This window comes from Dasypus novemcinctus, chromosome 17 (assembly GCF_030445035.2).
Source record: "Dasypus novemcinctus isolate mDasNov1 chromosome 17, mDasNov1.1.hap2, whole genome shotgun sequence".
Taxonomy (NCBI): domain Eukaryota; kingdom Metazoa; phylum Chordata; class Mammalia; order Cingulata; family Dasypodidae; genus Dasypus; species Dasypus novemcinctus.
This window is the reverse complement of record NC_080689.1, coordinates 5,903,842-5,924,025: the sequence shown is the minus strand read 5'-3', so window position 1 is coordinate 5,924,025 and position 20,184 is coordinate 5,903,842. Positions and strand designations below refer to the sequence as shown.

The 20,184-nt window shown below is 44.0% G+C and overlaps 1 protein-coding gene and 1 long non-coding RNA gene across 6 annotated transcripts in view; one reads left to right on the top strand and one right to left on the bottom strand.

Annotated features, from left to right (window-relative positions):
- Positions 1 to 20,184, top strand: part of AFF3 (ALF transcription elongation factor 3) — a 563,374-nt gene that overhangs the window by 241,857 nt on the left and 301,333 nt on the right. The gene's annotated exons all lie outside the window — the stretch shown is intronic.
- Positions 13,277 to 15,479, bottom strand: LOC131273921 (uncharacterized). The gene is made up of 2 exons (XR_009181087.2): positions 15,391 to 15,479; positions 13,277 to 13,455 (listed from the first exon to the last, which is right to left on the bottom strand). It is a non-coding gene; the product is annotated as an uncharacterized lncRNA (long non-coding RNA).

The window sequence follows — 20,184 nt, the reverse complement described above, 5'->3', positions numbered from 1 at the left end:
TTAACTTTGGTAAATAAAGTAACCCAACCAATAATTTTTTTAGTGGACCTTCACATTACAATTGAAAAAATAAATGTTAGACCATTTCTTTAAAATTTATAGAATGTATTTCCCAAACAAAGTGTTCATTTAAACCTGGGATAGAGAACTATTAGATGAGAATATATTTTTCACAAGGGAAAAAAATGACCAGATGAAACATCTTGACTAGCAATTTAAAGTACTCTGACTTAAGTCTGCTCTAGTTGGAAACTTCTGGCATGTTATTGGGTAAAGCTTTGTGAAATAAGCTTCAGGTCCTAGCCCTGACAAACTTCTGGACCCAGAGGCATCTGAAAAGTAGCAGGAACGGGCCGCAGACTCCGGCTGAGATCGTGGAAGTGGGTGTGGGTGGGGTGGGGATTGGGGGATGGCAGGTGAGAACGTCCAGTGAAAGTTCCCTCATGCTGCTAGGAGGTTCCTGACGCTGAGCCTTCGATTAATTCCACAGCAACGTTTTCCGATGAATTTACCATGGTTACGCCTTTATGCCGCCAGCTTAGGCCTCCCTAGTTGTTTATTCAACTCAAGAGCGTTCTTGAGTTTTATGTTGTCAGATGATTTCTTGATTGAGAGTTAGTCAAGACAACAACAAGAAGGAGAAGGCGAAAGAGAAGGAGAAGGAGAAGAGGGGAGAGGAGAAGGAAAAGGAGGACGAGGAGGAGAAGGCTTTTGGCAACTGTGAGATCCCAACTAGTTGGTGGACCGCTGACCTCGCGATGTCCTCCCTCTTCGTTGACCACCCCAGAAACCCCTCAATAAAGTGATTTGACCCTTAAAGAAGAAGAAAGGAAAGAAAAAAGAGACTTAAAAAAAAAACAAAGATAGAAGCAGCCACTGAGGCTGCAGAAATATGGTTATTACTTCAGTCATTTCGCTTTAAATCACCAACCTGCTCCTCTTTCTGTTTCATCGGCATACATCGTGCACGGCCCAGACATTTTTGCAGTTGGCATCACGGAGAGGGGTTTCTGCTGCCAGCGCTAGCGGCAAGTCTTTATCAGAGGTTAAGGATCCTTTCTCCAGCGAGCATTGTGCCTCCCTCTAAAACTGACTTCAAAAGCTTATATGAATAGAGGCAATTGAATAATAGATAAGTCAAGGCCAAGATCCCTATTTCACAAGAATATTTCTGTGCTTTAGCATATCTAAATTTCAAAATGTCATCTTTTTAATTAAAATCAAAGGCATGTTTCTACACTGTATTATTGAAATCCAGTTTCACTTCAAAAACATTTAAATTTCTAAATTGATTTTTGCATTAAATTTCTTCGGAAGCGTGGGGAAATACTCTTTTGGTGGGATTGTAAATTGGCATTGTCTTTCTCTGTGTTCTTTGACAATATCAGTGCACATTTGAAAGTATGTACCCTTCAAGCTGGCAGTTCCAACAGAAATAGCCACACATATGTCCTCATAATAAAGGAAAAACCGTCCACAACCCAAAACGTCTTCTTGTAGAGAAGTTCTATAAATCGTGGTACATTCGTAATATGGATTGCCCTGTTATCAGTTACCCAAACTCAGGCTAATCTACATGTGCTGACAGTGAAAGAGCTTCAAGAGGTGTTCAATGAAAGGCAGGTGCAAAACTAATACCAAAGTGGTGTGTTCCCACTTTTATTTTTAAATAATTACACACAGGATTAATAATCACTTAAGACAAAGGCACAAACTGGTACAGACAAGAGGCACTTCAATTTCTAAATCTATGTACTTTTTGTACTGTACGAAGTATGGAAAAGTATATACATATGTATTATGTAATTGAGCATTTTTTGGCATTTTCTTGACATTCTTCAGGAAAAAAAGTCAAACAAGAACTACCAGTTCACATTATTGAAGCTTAAAGAGTTCTGTTGCTATCCTCCGTGCCTCTGTCCCTTTCTTCCTCAAGTAATGTTTCAGATTTAAATAATGTAAAAACCCCATACACAGTGAAATTTCACTGTCATCCCTGACCCCTCGCCATCCTGATTTGTCCCACTCTACCTTCTCCCAAATCTCAACTTGCCACAGAGAGCCACGCATAGTATCTTGTGTCTCCCATCAGTTTTCCTGAAGCAAATTCAAGCACATAGGAACAAATGCTCTCCTTGTCTTTCTTCCCTTTGAAAATTTCATGGAAGGGTACCACGTCAGCCTGTATTGTTCTCTTCATGGTTTTTGCCCTCAGCAGTTCATCTTGGAGATGGCGCTGTGGAACGTCTTTGTTGCATCCCACAGCTGCAGAGGATGGAATGGAGTGGATGAAACTCTTGCCTTACGTTGCTCCACGTGGGCAGAGCCACACACTCTTCTGAGCACTTTCTATGGATCATTTCTTCATCTTCACAGCAGCCCCTTTGGGGGGCTTTAGTGTTACCCTCACTTTACAGATGAGAAGAGGTTCAGAGAGGGGGGGAGGCTTAAAAATTAAGAAGGGGCCGAGCAAGATATGAACTCCATGGTCTGAACCAGATTCTTGATCAACAGATCAAATTTGTATCAACAGATCAAATTTTCAAGTCAAAATCAAAAGATAATGGTACGGGTAGTTGGCAATTTCTATGTCTTTTTGTCTAGACTCTTGATCTAAATATATAAAATCAAATAGTGCTAACTGTTCCTCCTCTCAGTAGAGATTGTTGGACTTCCAGGCACTCCGTCTCTCTTAATAAATAATAGCACCATGTCGCGTATGCATCTGTAGGACATACGCTGCAGGTAGAGTCATTTGGGGAATTCTCCCTGTTCTGGAGGGCGTTGAGATGTGAGCCTCCCAGTGGGAGCAGAAGGCCTCCCAGCCCCAGGCACGGCAGGACCAGCCGTGGGTGACGAGGACGCTTTATAGAATTCTCTTTCTCTCGCTCTCTTTTTTTTTTTGTAAAGCTGGTCCTGGCCGTGGAGAGACATGGTGGGTCTGTTTGCTGACGTTTGCATCAGCCTGTGGTGGTGAGAGTGCGTGAGCGTGCCCTCCACCTGGTCCTCGGCTGGGGCAGCCTTCCCTTGCCACGCGCACCTGTCCTCTACCAGTGCCCGTCCCCTGCCGCTGTCCACCCCCTGCCAGTGCCCGTCGCCTTCCATTCCCCTCCCCTACTGCTGCCCATCCCCCACCGCTGCCCACCCCCTACCAGTGCCCATCCCCTAAAGCTGCCCGTCCCCTACCACTGCCCATCCCCTGCCACTGCCCTCCCCTACCTCTGCCCGTCCCTACCACTGTCCATCCCCTACCAGTGCCTGTCCTCTAACTCTGCCCTCCCCTACCACTGCTCCCCCTCGCTCCCTGTGCTCCCCCACCGCTGAAGTTGGAGGTGCTCTGACCTCATCGCCAGGTCGGTGTTGTAAGTACCTGCTCAGGGAAAGGAGGGAGTTGGGGAAATGCTTGTGCCAGTGTCTAAGTGAGGATGATGGCTTCCGTGCCCATCTCAGGAATCGATGGGCAAATGAGGTGTGATTGGTCCCGTGAGGGAAGGAGTCTCTTCAAAGACATTGATGTAAAGTGTAAAAATGATATAGACCTTACCCTTCAAAAATTCACACACCAAGACAACGATCTATTTGAGACTCAGTGTACTCTACTAATAGTACGCCAGTTTCAAGGTGCCTGGACTAATGCGTTGTACCTTAAATTTGTGTTAGATTCAGAATTTCCGCATCTGAGGTTTAATAAAATGTCGTTAGTTATACCTGACAGTTTCCATTAAAAAAGGAATAAATAGGTCATTTACAATGTGTTTGCAGAGTTACTAAAACGTTTTTCAAAACAACTTTCTCAGGGAGATGGCATCAGCCATTTTCTTTAAGCAGACGAAGTTGAAAAGAAATTCAAAACGGGAAAATGGCTTAGAAAAATGATTCCGAAGAACCTAAATCTTGGAAATAAAATGATCACTTAGTTAAAACCACTAAGCACGAAGGTCAGCCTCTCCTATTCTTCAGGCAAGTCTGTAAATACGCTAATAGAAGAAGTCGAATATAGAAAGGAGTTGGCAAGCTTTTCTGTAAAGGGCCAGGGCGTGAATATCTTAGGCTTTGTGGGTCCTGGGCCCACACACTCAGCTGAGGTGGAGCCGCCTGGAAGCAGCCTCGGCAGTGCCTGAATGAGTGTCGCTGTGCGCCAGGAAAGCTCCGTGCACAGAGGTGGCTGGCTGGGCTTGACCCAGGAACCTTAGCATGCTGGTCGAGAAGGCCAGTTAAAAGAGTGCAATAATATTTTTTTCAAAATTTTAATGCTCTTAACCATTTAAAATGATGATAGACCTCATAATGTATAAAGTACTGTGAGATTTGTTCCAGAGTTTTACATTCATTTCTCTGGTTCTGGGTGGGTGATACGACATTGTTTTAAACTTTAGAGTATAATTGCCTTTTGAAGGCACTGATGTAGTTGCCAAACCTGGCCAGGAAGTTTTAGATGTATACTCATTTTAAATCTGGAATCAGTTTTATATGATTTCTTTTTAAAATTGTGGTAATATTTATTTATCTCATAGAATTTTCCATTTTAGTATACAATTAGTGGCATTAATTACGTTTACAGTGTTTTGCTACTATCGTGTAGTCCACGATGGAAGCATTTTCAGAACCTAAAACAGAAACTGTATCCATTAAGCAATAACTGCCCTTCCTCCTCTCCCAGCTCCTGGAGAACACTCGTCTACTTTTTGTCCCTGTGAACCATTTTAATCAGAAAGTCTGCAGATTTCAAGGGTCTTGGATTTAATCTCTATTTTTCTATCTTTTGTTCAGTGACACAGGCGTTATTGGGGGTAATTGAATTTATGAACGTTAAAGACAGATTTTCAAAGTTAAAGCCAATAAATCCACATTTATTTAGCATTTGCTCGTGTCAGGCGTTCATATAAATCTTTCCACTTAATTATAGCAGCACCCCTCCGTGGTAGGAGCTGTTATCCCCATTTTACAGATGAGGAAGCTGAGGCTTAGTTACCCCAAAGTCTTAAGTTCCTAAAATTAAAATCCAAAGTCTGGCTCCAGAGCCTGTCCTTAAAGGCCACCAGTCTGGCCTGTCTCTAAATTGAGCCTATAAATACTCTTTCTATCATCAGATTATTAAAATGTGCCCTCTTGCAAAGAGGCAGCCTGTTTTTAGGATGGTATAAAACTGTGGAGGCCAGGAAGCCTTCAGTCTGATGCAGTCCAGGGCTTATAATTCATGCATAAGGAAAACGGGGCCCAGTCCCGCACAGCGGGTAGCCACGCAGCGGGACGTGGGCTGGAGAACGTGGGTCTTCCCACTCGCGGACCGTGCTGGTGCCTCCGAAAGGCATTCCTGGAACCGCCGTCTGGAACCCGGTGAATATTCCCTCCCCAACGTAACGGCGGGATCCACCGGACGCTGCAGCAGGTGGGGCCTCTGGGCAGTCCCGTGGCCTCGGGGCCGCCCTCTCCTGGTGCTGGCAGGAGGAGCCCAATGGGAGCTGGGGGGTGAAGAGCCTCCCAGCGGCCGGCCGGCTGCACCCCACGCCAGTCCTGTCCAGCGTGTTCAGGGACACCCGCTGCCCATGTGAAGTGCTTCGCTTTGGGTTTTGTTTTTTGAAAGGGCTTTTTATCATTTCTCTTTGGAAGTTATTTGACAATGAGTAATTCATTTAATTTACAGTCGGTGTCCCTTTCCTCATCGGGCCAATCCAGGAATTCTTATAATGAATTTTTTAATGAATACTAAATGTAACGATGAATAAAAATGACTTAATATGGTTTTCAGACACTTAATTATGCATTTACCGATTTTGACATAGCTTTCTCTTTATTTTGGAGCACACATATTTTCCTTCTTCATGTCTCAAACGTTTTTGTGGAAGCTTAAAAAGCTGGTGGGCTCTAAGCCCCATGCTTAGAGAGAAATTGATCCAGCCCCGGGGTACAAATCCTGGGTCTGGTGCCTCCTAACTTGTGAAATTTTAGAAAGGTGCTTTCAGACTCTCTGAACCTCAGTCTCTACATCTGTAAAACAGGGGTGATATTGCCTAGCCCAGTGAGGGTGAGCGAGCTTTCTTGGTGTTAGGGAAGATGTTTACCAGCAGTTGTGCTCCATTTGTCACGAGGACCAGGTGGGAGGTTCAGCAGCCATCAGAGCTCTTCCTGGTACCCCTCGCCCGAAGCAGGGGTGAGGGAAGTTTTTCTCCTCCAGCCTCAGCATCCAGAGCAAGGGGAGGTGGGGCAGGGTGTGTGGGGCTGCTTCTGCTGTAGGATGTGATGTGCTCCCCCCACCCCCTCTGTTTAGCCATCAGGAAGACAGCAGCTCTGGGGGAGGCAGCCCCCCATGAGCAAGGAGCCGATGCCAGTCTGCTTGGGTCCCCATGGTGGAGGCGGGGGACGATCGGCCGTTGTTCTTGAAGCCATAGGCCAGGGGCACGCCGCGGTCCCTTCTCCCTGGACTGGATGGGGGCACACCAAGCCTGCTGTTGAAGGAGAGTGGGCTGGTGGGGGGCTGGGGTTGGAGGGAACGGCTCATCACCCACGAGCATCCCGTCCACCTGGCCAGGCAGCATGTCTGCCCCAGACGGGGATTGTTTGGCTTTGGTTTTCATTTACAAATGAGGTTCCAACACATCTATCCTAATAAATTCTTTTTTTCTTCCTTGCTGTTCTTTATTAACTCTCCGATGAATTTTCAATTGAAAAATATCACAAAGAAGAATGATGAGAGTGAGATGTTGACTGTAGAAGGTTAGGTAACAACTCTGAACGCACACCTGATGACAGTCCTCTTGGTTTCCAAAATCATGTGGGAACAGGGAGTGCTTGGCCCCTGCCTGGGTGCTGGAAGGGAGCTCCAGGATGGAGGGCCGCGACCCGTCGTGGCAAACTGGCACCTGTGCCCAGGAGCGTACATTGTCTGCTGGAGGTTGGCGGAGACCCCTGTGCAAAATCAGGGATCGAGAAATGAAAAGCGTCGCTCCTTGAGGACTTCATGCTTCGGTGGTTGAGGCAGGGGCGGGTTGGCCATTAAACTCAGCAAGCTTGAATTTCACGGCAGATAGGGTCCCTTCCCAATCCCTGCACCTGACTTTGTAGTCATGATTTTTTTTTAAGAGAGCCCCTTAAACTCTACAGCCTCCTGGCCCCACAAAAGCTACTCTGCCCCTGGAATGTATCGTATGCGGTGTTTCACTCCTTTCATGTAAATCTGTCATGATGAGAGAACACGTGAGCGGACATGTGTCAGCATCACTCAAAAACAAGGGCGCTGGTACCCCTGCTCGTAAATACGCCTCAGGTAGACTATTCACAAACCTTGAAGGACCCGTAGTGCGAACTGTCTCTTTTTCACAAGAATCAGTTCTGTTAGAAATTATTTGGACTTTGAGAAAAAGGAATGTATATCCCTGTTTTGTTTCTCAGCACTATGTTTATCATCCTTCTAGGTTTTACATCTAAAAATGAATTTTAAGGACTTAGTGCATGCATTGCATCATTATTTTTATGACAGTTAAATTAATTCTTTCATCTGCTTCTTGAAACCAGTGGAGATTGACGATCCTGTTTTCTTACTTTGATGATGTAACCCTCATTGAAGATGAAGATTCTGGAGGATAAAAAACAGTGCTGTGACCACAATGAGTACTATTGATTAACTGTCTTGTTTAGCCCTCATTGGCCTCTCGGGCAGAGGGACGCCCAAGAATAACATGGCTGGCATTTTCTTGAAAAGGTGCAATGCTTCGACAAAGACAGCTGCGTGCTTTAAAAAAGATACAGTTTTGATATACATGCGTTAGTCTTTCAGAAGTAGGAGTGACTGATTAAAATACATGGAAGAGAAAGACTTCTTCAAGCTACACTGGGTTATGGGTGTCTGCCTGAAACGCTTAAGCGGAAGACATTGTAAGGTGGTGATTTTCAAAGACTGTGCTACTTACACAAAGTAAGAAAAGAAATTCAGAGTAGGAAGAAATAAAAGGGAAAGATAATATATATATCTACAAACATCAGAGTAATTATCACAGTTAATTTGAATAAATTAAGTTTCTAGTCTTGCAGTTGTAAAATCCCATGTGTATAAAATACAGCTTGTCATATGATACAGAAAATGAAATGCTATTTTAACATGGCAAAGTTCAAACATTATACAAATGCGTCTTTTTAATTGACAATTTGTATTCACTTGAAATTAGCTAACGGCTGTCCTTGCTAGCTCTGCTTTGTAAGTGAGGTCTCTTTTATCTTATCCCAATATTCCCATCATCTCCAAACTTGTTCTCTAGGAGAGATCTGGCTAATGCTTACATTTGCTCTTGAGAGACGCAAAATGGACTGAAGTTTCACTGTATGTTATTTTTAGAGTTATGCCTTCCCATCCCAGGATCTTATAGGGAATTTTGAACGTTCTTGGGTAGCATGCCCGTCTTTTTCTTGGTTTGTTTTGGAATTGCCTGAAGTGTTCTTCTGAATATTAGGCTCCTCACTAGAACATTTGGGGTGAAGGTCTGATTGTGTGTGGCAGTGTGGGTGACGTGGCTGAATGTGCCTCTGCTGGGGCGCGGGATTAAGTCAGATCCTGCATGGGAAGTTTACCCGGTGCCTTTCACAATAAGTACTCAATGTTTGAAGATTGTTAGAATAGCTTAAACACAACCACAACATAGTAAGAATAAATATTACTGAGTGCTGACCATGTGCCAGCTGCTCTATTATGAACTGGAATTTTATTAAAATGATTATTATCGCTGCCACTTAAGAGCTTATACTTTTGGGTGAAGGCACATATATTGAAGTGATAATTATGATGACCACATTCCTAGTAAAACACCCTATGATATTTTGTGAGCAGGGATAATGGGTGGCTTCAAAAAATTATCAGCTCCATAAACGAAGCAGATTCTGAATTAACAAGCCCAGTGCTGAGAGGACCACAACTAAATCAGCTTCGAAAGCGTTCAGGGCCTCAGATGAATTTCTTGTCTTTCTTGCCTAACAATGATCATAGTAACAATAGAACAATAGGGTGAGGTGATTTTTGTGTTTTTTTCTGGTCTAATTTTGTGTTTTCAAAAAAAAAGTTGGCCAGGAAGAAGCTGTATATTTTTACCTCTGTTGGCCTCAAGGAAGGGCTCTTTGCGCTTACTAGTTCCTGTTTGCCTTTTACCTCTTGGATTATGTTTCTAGCGACTGAGGCTAAATTGACCATGACCGGGAGGTTCAGTTGAACAGATTAGCTCAGCTCTCTCCATCAAAGGAACCCTGCCCTGCTCGAGCCAGGCCACAGCTGCGACTCGTGAGCGCAAACCAGGGGTAAATGAGCTAGGTCAGCCATTCCTTTAGTGGAAGCTCAGCGCTGAGAAGCGATCATGTTTTATAAATTAGGAGTAACTGGACATTTCACTGGGAGAAATCTGTTATTTCCAATAGCATTAGGTATAAGTTAAAGTCAAGTACATTCTAAAGATCATTTTTCTAAATAGAAGTCTTTTAAAAAACTAAAATTTCAAAGAGTATCCCAAGTTAATATAGTAAAATTTTTTCACTAATACTATTGGTCTTTTGCCATTTAAGAAATGTACCCATCAAATGTCCTAGTGGAAATGGAATTTCTTCAGCAGCAGTCATTTTGATATAATATATGCCTGCTTTACTGTCACTACTTTTTGCAGTTTGGCTAATACGATTTCTTCCGCGAAGCATGGTGTACGATCCTTTTTAAATGGCTTTAATTCGTTGTACTTGAAGTATCCTAAAGGCAATGAAGGATTTTCCTGATGGCAAAGGTGCCTCTTATGCATTTTTCCAGCAAGGAGGGGAGGCAGCAGGGGAGAGCTGGTCCTTGTAGCTCTCTCCCAGCCTGACAGCATGGGAGTGTGTCCAGCCTGTTTTATGGAGGTGGTCTGACCTTGCATTTTCCTTCTTTGTTCCTGAATTTTCCTTCTGGGAAGGCATCCCATGTGTGGGTTTTAATTTAGCTGTGTGCATCCTGGGATCGGTGTGTTGGGATGGGCTGAGGGCCAGTCTGAAGAAAGGGTCCCCCAGCAGGAACTGGCCAGGCACAAGGTGAGTGTCCCATGATTTGGGACTGACCGGGTAGAGAGTAATGATGAGACAGCTGGTGTGAGGCTAGTACCCACCTGCGGGTCCTGCCAACCTTTTTTTTTTTTTAAGATTTAATTTTTTAAATTTATTTCTCTCCCCTTCTCTACCAGCCCCCCCCCCCCCCCCCCCAGTTATCTGCTCTGTCCATTCGCTGTGTGTTCTTCTATGTCCACTTGTATTCTTGTCAGCGGCACCTGGAATCTGTCTCATTTTGTTGTGTCATCTTGCTGCATCACCTCTCCGTGGGTACAGCGCCACTCCTAGGCAGGCTACACTTTCTTTCGTGCTGGGCGGCTCTCCTTACGGGGCGCACTCCTTGCACTGAGGCTCCCCTACATGGATGCACCCCTGCATGGCACGGCACTCCTTGCGTGCATCAGCACTGTGCATGGGCCAGCTTATCACAAGGATCAGGAGGCCTTGGGTTTGAACATTGGACCTCCCGTATGGTAGGCAGATGCCCTATCCGTTGGGCCAAATCTGCTTCCCCCTGCCAACCTTTTGAAGTAGGAAAGGTACAATGGAACTGCAAGGCAGGGACGAGATAGGCACAGTGTCGAGTATCAGGCAGAGGGTGCCTAAGAAGTATGTTTAAGGGAGATTTTTACCAACAATGTATTTTGGCAATTGAAAAGTGCACGCCTGCTTTCAGGCTCATTCCCCCTCCTCTGATCAACCGCTAATAGTGAATCAGATCCATAAACTGCGCTTATCCCGTTCAAGTACGTCCGGCACATCTCTGGACAGTAGGAGCCGATCCTACTAGCTGGTGACATGTAAAACTAGCTGGTGACATGTAAGCTCCCCTTACCTATAATGTAGCAGGGAGGAGAGCTGGAGAAGCCTGTTGCATAACAAGACCCCAAAACTGTACCTCTAAGTTTGACAATCCCCAAAAGTGAGGACTGCCATCCAAAGGATCTTCTTCAAATGGCCCAGGTGAGCAGTTGAGTTTTTCTCCTCTCCAAAAGTATGACACAATAACAAGTGTGTGTCACTGCAAAGGACCCTAGAGGCTTCAGTATCTTTTACTACCTCTAAAACCTTCAAGGATGGGATTTTCAGGTTTGAAAGACCCCCTGCTCCCTGCCTTCACACCCTGAAATAAGCAACAGCCAGGCACAAACCATTTAGAGGCCAGGGTATCTTCCTCAGATGTAGGCGGAAGCAGGAAAATCATTTTAAAAAGGATTAAATGTATATATTTTCCTTACTCTAAGGCACTGTTTGTGTAGCATGTATAAATGAGTGTGTAAGACACGATTCCTGCCATCGGAGAAATGCTGATCAGACAAGTGAAACAGTTCGCCAGCATCAAGGAGTAAGCATCAAGTAAGAGGACTCGGTAGTGGGTTTTGAGGAAGTGGGGGAAAGCTTAGATGTGAGTGGACCTGGAGAGGAAGAATTCCAGGGCAGGTGGGCAGGTCAGGGAGCAGAAGGAAGGATGAGGGGTCAGAGGGCAGCACCTGCCCTCCAGGCAGGGAGGCTAAGTCAGGCTGGCCTTGGCTCTCTGGACTTCAGATTTGTCCTTTAGGCAGTGGGGAGCCATTAAAGGATGGTAAGCCTGGAAAGCTGAAAGAAGAAAGCTGTGTTTTAAGTTTCACCCTTACGTAGAGTATAAAAGTGGTTGGGAGGGAGGAGCTGGCGGTCTAGAAGCCTGCGGGGAAGCACTCTGACTGAAGAATGCCACAGCAGAGGGACTGCACACGGTTTGCTCCCGTGAGCAGTGTGGACAGAGGGATAACAGGAGAAGCTGCCAGGCAAGCCCGGCAAGCCCAAAACTACGGGGTCCCCTCTGGCAGCTCAGGTGGTCTTCACAGGGGAAGTCCACAGGCAGTAGACGTGTTCTGCTCTAAGTAAGCACCTGACTTTGAAAGTGGAAAGTCATCAAGAAGCAAACGAATGAATAATCATTTGCTTTACAAAATGGCTACTTTAGGAGGAATTACAACAGAATCATTTTATAGGCCAACGTTTCCTAATATATTTACAACAGGATGTCTCTACCTTTAGTAACACACACGCTTTGGAAATCGAGGCAGTATCTATCCTGGCTGCACACAGACCTCTTCATTTGGCCCATTAAACAAATCAACATTATTAATGCATTCTGGTTGGGTCACAGAATAATCAAGCTGAGTTCATGTCTACTTGATAGACAAAGCCCTTGCAATGAAGAATAATAAAGTCCCAGCCGTTTTTTAATTTGGCAAATGTTATTAACTAGGGAGCTTCCTTCCTGAAATGTATAATAATTCAATCTAGCCTTGTTTATATTTTCATATATACCTAAAGCTAAATTTTGTTCCCTTCCTGACTTAGTAAATGGCTATCTGTTAATTTTAGATTTAAAATGTTTCAGTTGAGAAGGAAAAAGAAGCCACGTTGGGGGTAAGAATAGAGAAAGTATGAAAGAAAGAGCACGTTATTTTCCTTCTCCCCATGAAATGGTGGCATGCCAAAAGAAAAAAGACCTTTGTGAAATGCGGCCGTTGTCTTCCAAAAGAAATTGAAGGATCACTCTAAAGATTAATGATTCTGAGATGTTAATTCAGAAGAGAATTTATCTTTAAAAGCTGAGATTTATTCTGAGCCAGAGGATTCCGAGTTCAGCTGGGGGACTAATGAGGCATGCATCTTATTTTGTGTAGGTCCTAGTGTACTGTCAGTCACTTGACTTGGGGTCTATTTGCAGGAATTTTAGATGGGGTTAAAAGCCTATACATTCAAACTGTGCGATCCTTCTTTACTGGGAATTTTCTCAGAAAACCTTCAGGGGGTAGCTTCTTTCTTTTATACTTGAAAGGTTTTATGTGTGAGCGGTCTGTGTTTCTACGAAGACATCAGATTGGTGTGAAGTCATATTAATTATTAACATATTGCCAAGGTTACCATGTACATTCTTCATGGTAGGACATCATCCCGTCCCTGGGTTATACCGTGTTTTGCCTGCCTGAGGTCAGTTTTGAGATGCTTTATTTTTAAACTAACCAGTTCTCTTCCTGGACTCTGAACAAGGCTTAAGTTCCCCTTGAAAATAGGCCTCTCGCTGTATAACGCTTCTTTCCGGTAACGGACGGCATAGGGCGGCAAAGCCTTTTTCTTTGTCAGTGGCCTCATTCACTTCCCGGCTTAAGCCCTTCCCTTCCCTGTCTTATCATCCCCTTTTGATTGGCACATCTCGCAGGCTCCACAGCACATGACGTCGGCTTCTCCCTCATTTATTGGTGGTGGTCTTGGGTCAGAAGCCAATCCATGTGCATTCCCAAAAAACTGAGAGTGAGAGGTAAGTGGCCATGGCTTGGGTTCAGACTGCAGAAATCCTTTATATGACCCATTGCCATGGTGATGCTTTGAGCCTCATGTTGAGTTCAGGTTGATCACCTAAAAAAGAAAAGACTACATTAAAATAAATAAGCAAGCAAACAAATAAGCAAATACACTAGAACCCGATAAGCAGTGTGCCGGGCAGGCTTTGCTCCACCCCTCTGCTTGCCATGACGTGCTCTTTCACCAGCTACCTCAACATGAGCCTCCATCGCGCACTGTCACCGAGGGAATGGGTGCTCCCCAAATAGAAAAGAGCTGTTCCAGTGAATTGGAGGGAATTTGGGCATTTTCCTCGAGCCAGGTCAGCAGATGGCCTCTAGCCTTTGCAAGAACTCAGGCTTTTTATGGTGCTGACCACCTTACTTCTTTCACAGCTGGATGGTTTCAGTCTTCCCCCTGGGATGTTTCTCCAACATTTTGACCTCATAAAAACATAATGTCTCTAGAATACCTAGATTTGTTAATGAAAATTTATTCCACAGATTGGGGCTTTGAAACCCCCCTCAGCCATTCCCTGGACATCGGGCAAAGCGCAATGCTGCAATTATGTGTATCTTCATTTTATATATACTCACTCACAAGGAGCTAAGAGCTGGAGAGACACAGGGTCGAGCCAAGCTCTCACATAAGGAGGGACAGCCAAGGAATGATTTATGGGCATGGGGGGAGGCAGGTGGGGAGAGAGACATGGAAGAGAGAGGGAAGGAGGCAAATGAGGACCAATCATGCCAAAATGAGACGTGATTTGCTGCTATTCTCCCTTCTCGGTGGGTTTTTCCTGGGTGCCTCCCTGGCAGCGCTGTTAGTTGTTCCTGGTGTGTGAGCTCATACATAAATTCAGACCAAGTACAAAACCCTGATTTCTCTATTCATCTTAGGAACGGGTAATGTTCTTATCCATACAGAACAAGAAATCGCAACTAATTTGGCTCATGACCTTATTCTTTTATCATCAGTGGTTGAGATGATGTTTGCTTAGCCATTAATGCCTTTGGTTCAGTAAACTAAAGCTGTTTGAAATTTTCACTAATCCTTTCCCATTGAGGGTCTCCCTGGACCAAATAACTTCTGCATAAAACAAAAAAGAAAATGCATGCACAGGTTTCTAAGATTTTCTGAATCAAACAAAATTTACAGGGTACAAGATTTTAAAATGAGAGATGATTTTTTTTTTTTTGAGATCATGGACCCCAAAGTACTGGAGGATGAATGGGCTGTTTACAGAAAATATGAATTGCATGAACTTACCCCATGAAGTGTTCAAGTACTGAGGCCTTTTTTCCCCCAATGAAAAAATGAACCGATATATAAGAATAAAAGTAGAGAAATGGTTTAACACCTAGCACAAAGATGCTTTTCGAATGAATCCGTCTTTGCTATTTAATTTACATTTTGAGGGCTCATTAGGATGATGAATGACGCGGCTGGAGAATAAAACAGACTTCCTGAACAAAAGACGATCTCTGTAGCCTAATAACATTTTATGCCAGCACTTACATTTGTCAGAAGTGGATGCTATTTATCCCTATGATTATTTAAAAATCATTTTTATTGTCCTTTGTGCTGTGTCCTCTTCTGGGAATTTTAATTCAGAGTTTGACACCTACTTATTAACTTCCGTGAAGTATGGAGTACAAAGGCCTATACTCCATAAAGAATTCTAAGCAGCCGCCATGTTTATATTGCCAGCAGCTGTACACAAATTAGCTCAGTTTGGATTTGTTTCGATCAGAAATAGAAAGCCTGTTGGAGTAGCACGTCACCTCTGCTTCCTCAGCAGAGCCAGGGCTCGCTGCTGCCTGCCTCTGGGCCAGCCGAGTGGGACTCGCCGAGTACAGAGAAGGGGACTTTTCCTAATTATGAGAGAGCCCTTATGAATAAATTCATTACTTCAGTTTCCCTCGCTTCCTCTGGCTGCCCTGTCATCTGTCGCCACCCGCTGCTGCCCGTGCTTTCCTCTCTGATCTCCTCCCACACCCTCGCCATTACCCCAGATTGCTTCTTCCGGAGCCATCTGTTTCCCTGGCTGGGTATTTTCACAGCGACTCGGGGGCTGAGTTTTTTCCAGAGTGGCAGCACCCCTGGGGGCTGGGAGCCCCGGGTGCGCGGGGAGCTGCAGGCCAGGCGTGCCAGCCCAGGGGTCCACACGTGGCACGGCCGCCACGCCAGCCCCGCAGCCAGGGCGCAGGGACAGCGGGCCCGCCCGGGGCCGCGCCGAGGCCTCACTCCCGAGGGTTTCTAAGGTCTCCACAGACGACATCCTGCACCGGCGCTGCGCCTCGACAATGCCGGGGGACGTCGCGTCTGGGAGACGTCACAGCGGGCGTGTGACGTCAGGCCCGACGCCGTGCGTGTTTCCGTTCGCAGTCGTGTGACGCACAGATGTTTCGTCATGACCCTGCTCGCGTTGCGGAGTCCCACGTGGTGGCTGGCGTCAGGAGATCCTACTTTTTTAGTAATAAAACCGCCAGCAGCGAGGATCACTTTTTTGGAAGTAAAATCCTGCTGCTAATTTTAAATCTCTCTTATCAAAGGATCTTTTGCCGCTAATACTTTAAATGGATATTCTGCAGGGAATACAGCTTTGAGTTATTGGTCTGGCCTCATTAGCAGTTTAATGGACATAAAACCATCTTACCACTTCCATTGTTATTTAAAATAATATTAATAAGTGATGCTATTCCAGTTGGGTCCTTAGCTACTTTTAAGTTGTAATGAAATTTACAGTGAGCACTGATGGGCAGTAGCTGTTCAAAGAACGTGTAGCTGTTTCATCAGTTCCCAGGGACACTGATAACTGAAAAGGACAGGAAAGCTCAAGAAAGAGGTGAGCTATGAAGACCAGGGTTTCCATGACAGGGCACAGGGCTCTGAGGTGGTTTCTGGGCCCAGGGCAAACGTGTGAAATGCCCGCTTTCTTTTCCTGCCTTTGATAGAAACAAGTTTGTATGAAGACCCTTTGCTTATGCCCAGATGACATGGAGTAAACCATGCAAACATTCAGAATTACTTTCCCATTCTCCCACCATCAGAAACTAGAGAAGTTTTACAATGGCGGTTTGTTGCACTTCAAGAAAATAGCAGAAAAACCAATACATCCTCCACAGTTTTCACGCAATGCCTCATTAATATTATTAATCTTGTTAACGCCCCTTTATGGAGCCGCTTGTAAGTGGGTGAGCACAGCTCCAAACAAACACACATTGGGTCGCTGTTCACAATCTGAATTTAAATTAGCTTGGAGATGGAAATGTAAACATAAAGATTCAGGTATAGGAAATGGTTTCAAGAAAGGAATTCCATGAATCTGCAGAACTCATTACGAACTGTGTCGGGAAGTCACTGATTTTTTTCAAAAGCATAAATAATAGGTATCTTTGTTAGAGAATACAATCTGGGAAACCGTTTTAGAATGAGTATTGCATGTTTTACATTTCCATCACCGTGACCAGCTCTGGAATTTTTTTTAATCCCATGAGCTGTCACTTCATCACTTCTTTTTCAGCTGATTCCCAGGCTGCCTGTAAGTCAATCCTGTGCACACAAAGAAAACCTGACCTCTTCTCTATGAAGTGACCTAATTTTGTCACCTTTGGGTTGTCAAGTTTTCTTTACCTCTGTCCATATTTAAATTCAGATGTTTGGAAAAATATTCCATCGATTCAAAGAGTAATAATGTTGAAAAAGGATGATTAGTTTAAATCTATGTGAAGTTCATTGTCTAGGATGCTTTTAAATAAGAGCTCTAATACTAGTTCTGTTAACAGGCATCAAGAGTCTCCTATCCAACCACCCTATTACTTGAGAGACTTACATTTCCAAATCAAGAGTTTAATAATGGCTTTATGAAGTCATTGATTGAAAGGTCTACTCTTCAGCCATTCTTTTTAGATTCTATCAGTTTTCATGAAACTATAGCCTCAGAGAGCATGAGAACTGGAAGAAGTCAGTGCCCACTGACATAGTTCCAGGAAATGTTTTCCCTTTTTACTAAAATCTGTTTATTGTATATTAAAATATTAAAGGGAGAAATCATGAGACTTTGAATTCATTTCGAAGGCTATAAGTGTATGTATAAAACTCCATCACAAATGGGTAAAACCCCTCTGAGTGTGTCCCAATATGTTGGTGATTACAGGTTGAAACTTTTCCCTGAATCTGATGCACAAAAATTCAGATTAAGTCTAATCACACAGGGAACAATGTTCCAGGGCAAGAACGGTTTCTCATAAAAGTTGTAATTTAGCCACTTAAAATGCAACCTAAAGAATTTTGTTCCAAGGCCAAATTGCCCTGCCTTGAGTTTTCTTCTCAAGCAACACTTAGTGTTGCCCTGGAGAATGTTGCCATAGAGGTTACACAAACTTCCTCTCCTGCTTCTTATTTTCTCCCACTTCTTAATATAAGCTGCATTTTATTGGGTGACTTTTAAAGTATTTAACAGTTAAGTTCTGTGTTGAAATTGGAAAGCAATGTTGAGGGTGTGATGCAATAATAGTGTGATTTGACCAATTCATTCATTCATTCATTCAACACTTTTTAAAAGTGCCTTCTGTGTTTTTCTCCCCTCTTTATATCCAGCATCTAGAATAGTGTCTGGAACCCAGAGGTGCTCAGTGAGTATTCATTTTAGGAATAAAGAGTGCACTCTTTATTGAATTACATTGCTTTGAGTGGAAGAAAATGAACACCTAGTATCTAGAGAATAGTGTCTAGTATCTGTTCAGCAACATTCATGCTAGTGGCAAGCAAATGTTCTAATTTGCTTCTAAACCAAGTGGTATATTATCTGCTCACTAAATAGTTTTATATTTTCACTTAATATTTTCTTTTTTTAGTATATTTTTAATTTATTTTTAAAAGATACATAGATTACATAAAATGTTATATTAAAAAATATAGGGGATTTCCATATGCCCCACTCCCCACACCTCCCACTTTTCCCACATTAACAACAACTTTCATTAGTGTGGTACATTCATTGCAATTGATGAACACATTTTGGAGCATTGCCACACAGCATGGATTATAGTTTACATTGTAGTTTACACTCTTTCCTGCTCTATTCTGTAGGTTATGGCAGGATATATAATGTCCTGTATCTGTCTTTGCTATGTCATTCAGGACAATTCCAAGTCCTGAAAATACCCCCATATCACACCTCTTTTTCCCTCTCCCTGCCCTCAGCAATTCCAGTGGCCACTGTCTCCACATCAATGATATATTTTCTTCCATTGCTATAACTGCAATAAGTCTAGAGTAGAATACCAGTAAGTCCACTCTAGTCTGTATTTTATTCCCCAATTCTGAGGATTCTGGGATGGCGATGCCCACTCCACCTCTAATTGAGAGGGGGCTTCAATCCCATATGGCTGATGGACAGGACTTTCTTGCTTGCACGTGTAGACTCTCTCATTTCCTTGGTGTAGTGGCTTAATATTTTCTTTGCATTCCAAAAAATAATCTTGGCTGGCTTCTTGTGCTTTGTGCACATGGTATGAATAGTATAGCTGCGGAATTATGGTTTTTAGTAAAGTGCTAGTGATAGTTACATCCCAAAGGAAAGTTCCTTGTTTCTGTGGTACCACTCAACAGTACTGGCTTCTACCACCCATGGACTCTTAGCATCTCTTAATTCACATTTTTAGTCAGTTCCCTTCTCATTTCTCACAGTGGTAATTCAAACCAGTTAGCGTTCAACAAAGATTCTATCATGGGAGGTGGCAGACATTTCTACCAGATATCTCAGAAACATGCTCCAACCTGAGCTCATTGTCTTTCTCCTTTCCTATGTGCCAATTACTTCTCTTCCTAAATGCTCCTTCTCAGTGGCATCCCTGTCCAGCCAGTCAGCCATACAAACCAGAAACCAGGAAGGCATCCTCATTTCCTCTCTGGCCACCAAGTCCTCTGGATTCTCATTACTGTCCTTTTTTAAGCCTCTTAAGAATCCGTTTCCCCCTCGCTGCCCCAAAATTGCTGTTAGGTCTGGCTGTTTTCGTCCTCCTTCTTGAGCAACGTTGGTATACCCCAGCTGCTCAGCTTGTTTGCTGTTTGATCCTGTGCCATCGCAGTTCATCTTCTGTTCTCCTGCCAGAGTGATCACTGTAAAACCCACGTTTGATTTTAAGCACTTATCCTGCTTAGAAGCTTTCAGTAAAGTCTTATCGTAACTGAAGCCCATGGGTGACGCCCGTAGCAGAAAAGATGGAGGAAGAGTGCTCCAGGCTGAGAAACAGCATGTGCAAAGGCTGTAGGTGAGCAATATCTTTATACTTCAGGGAAAACATAGAGGACCAGTACAGCTGGAGCTCAGTGAGCCACACTGGGAGAGTATTTTGGAATGAGGATGGAGAAGTGGAAAGAAGCTAGATCACATAGGACCGAACGGGCTATGCTGAGAATTTCTTTTTTATCCTGTAAGCCATGGAACGCCATTACAGGGTTTTGAGCAGGAAAGTGACATGGTCTGATCCTGACAAAGAATTTTCTGACTGCGTGTGAAGAGTTGGGCAAGGATGGAAGGTGGGGAATCAGTTAGAAGAGGTGAGGCCTGGTGATACCTTACTAGTTTGGAAGGTAGAAGAACCGTGACTTATGGCTGAAGGGGATGTGGCAGTAAGAGGTCTGTGGGTGGCCATTTGCCAAGGTGAGACGATGGGAGGAGGAAAGGTTGGCAGCAAAGATCAAGAGTTCCATTTGGGGCATTTTAAGTTGGCGATTTCTGTGAGGAATTCAAGTGGATGTGTCAGCTAGGCAGTTGGATCAATGGGCCTGGACTTC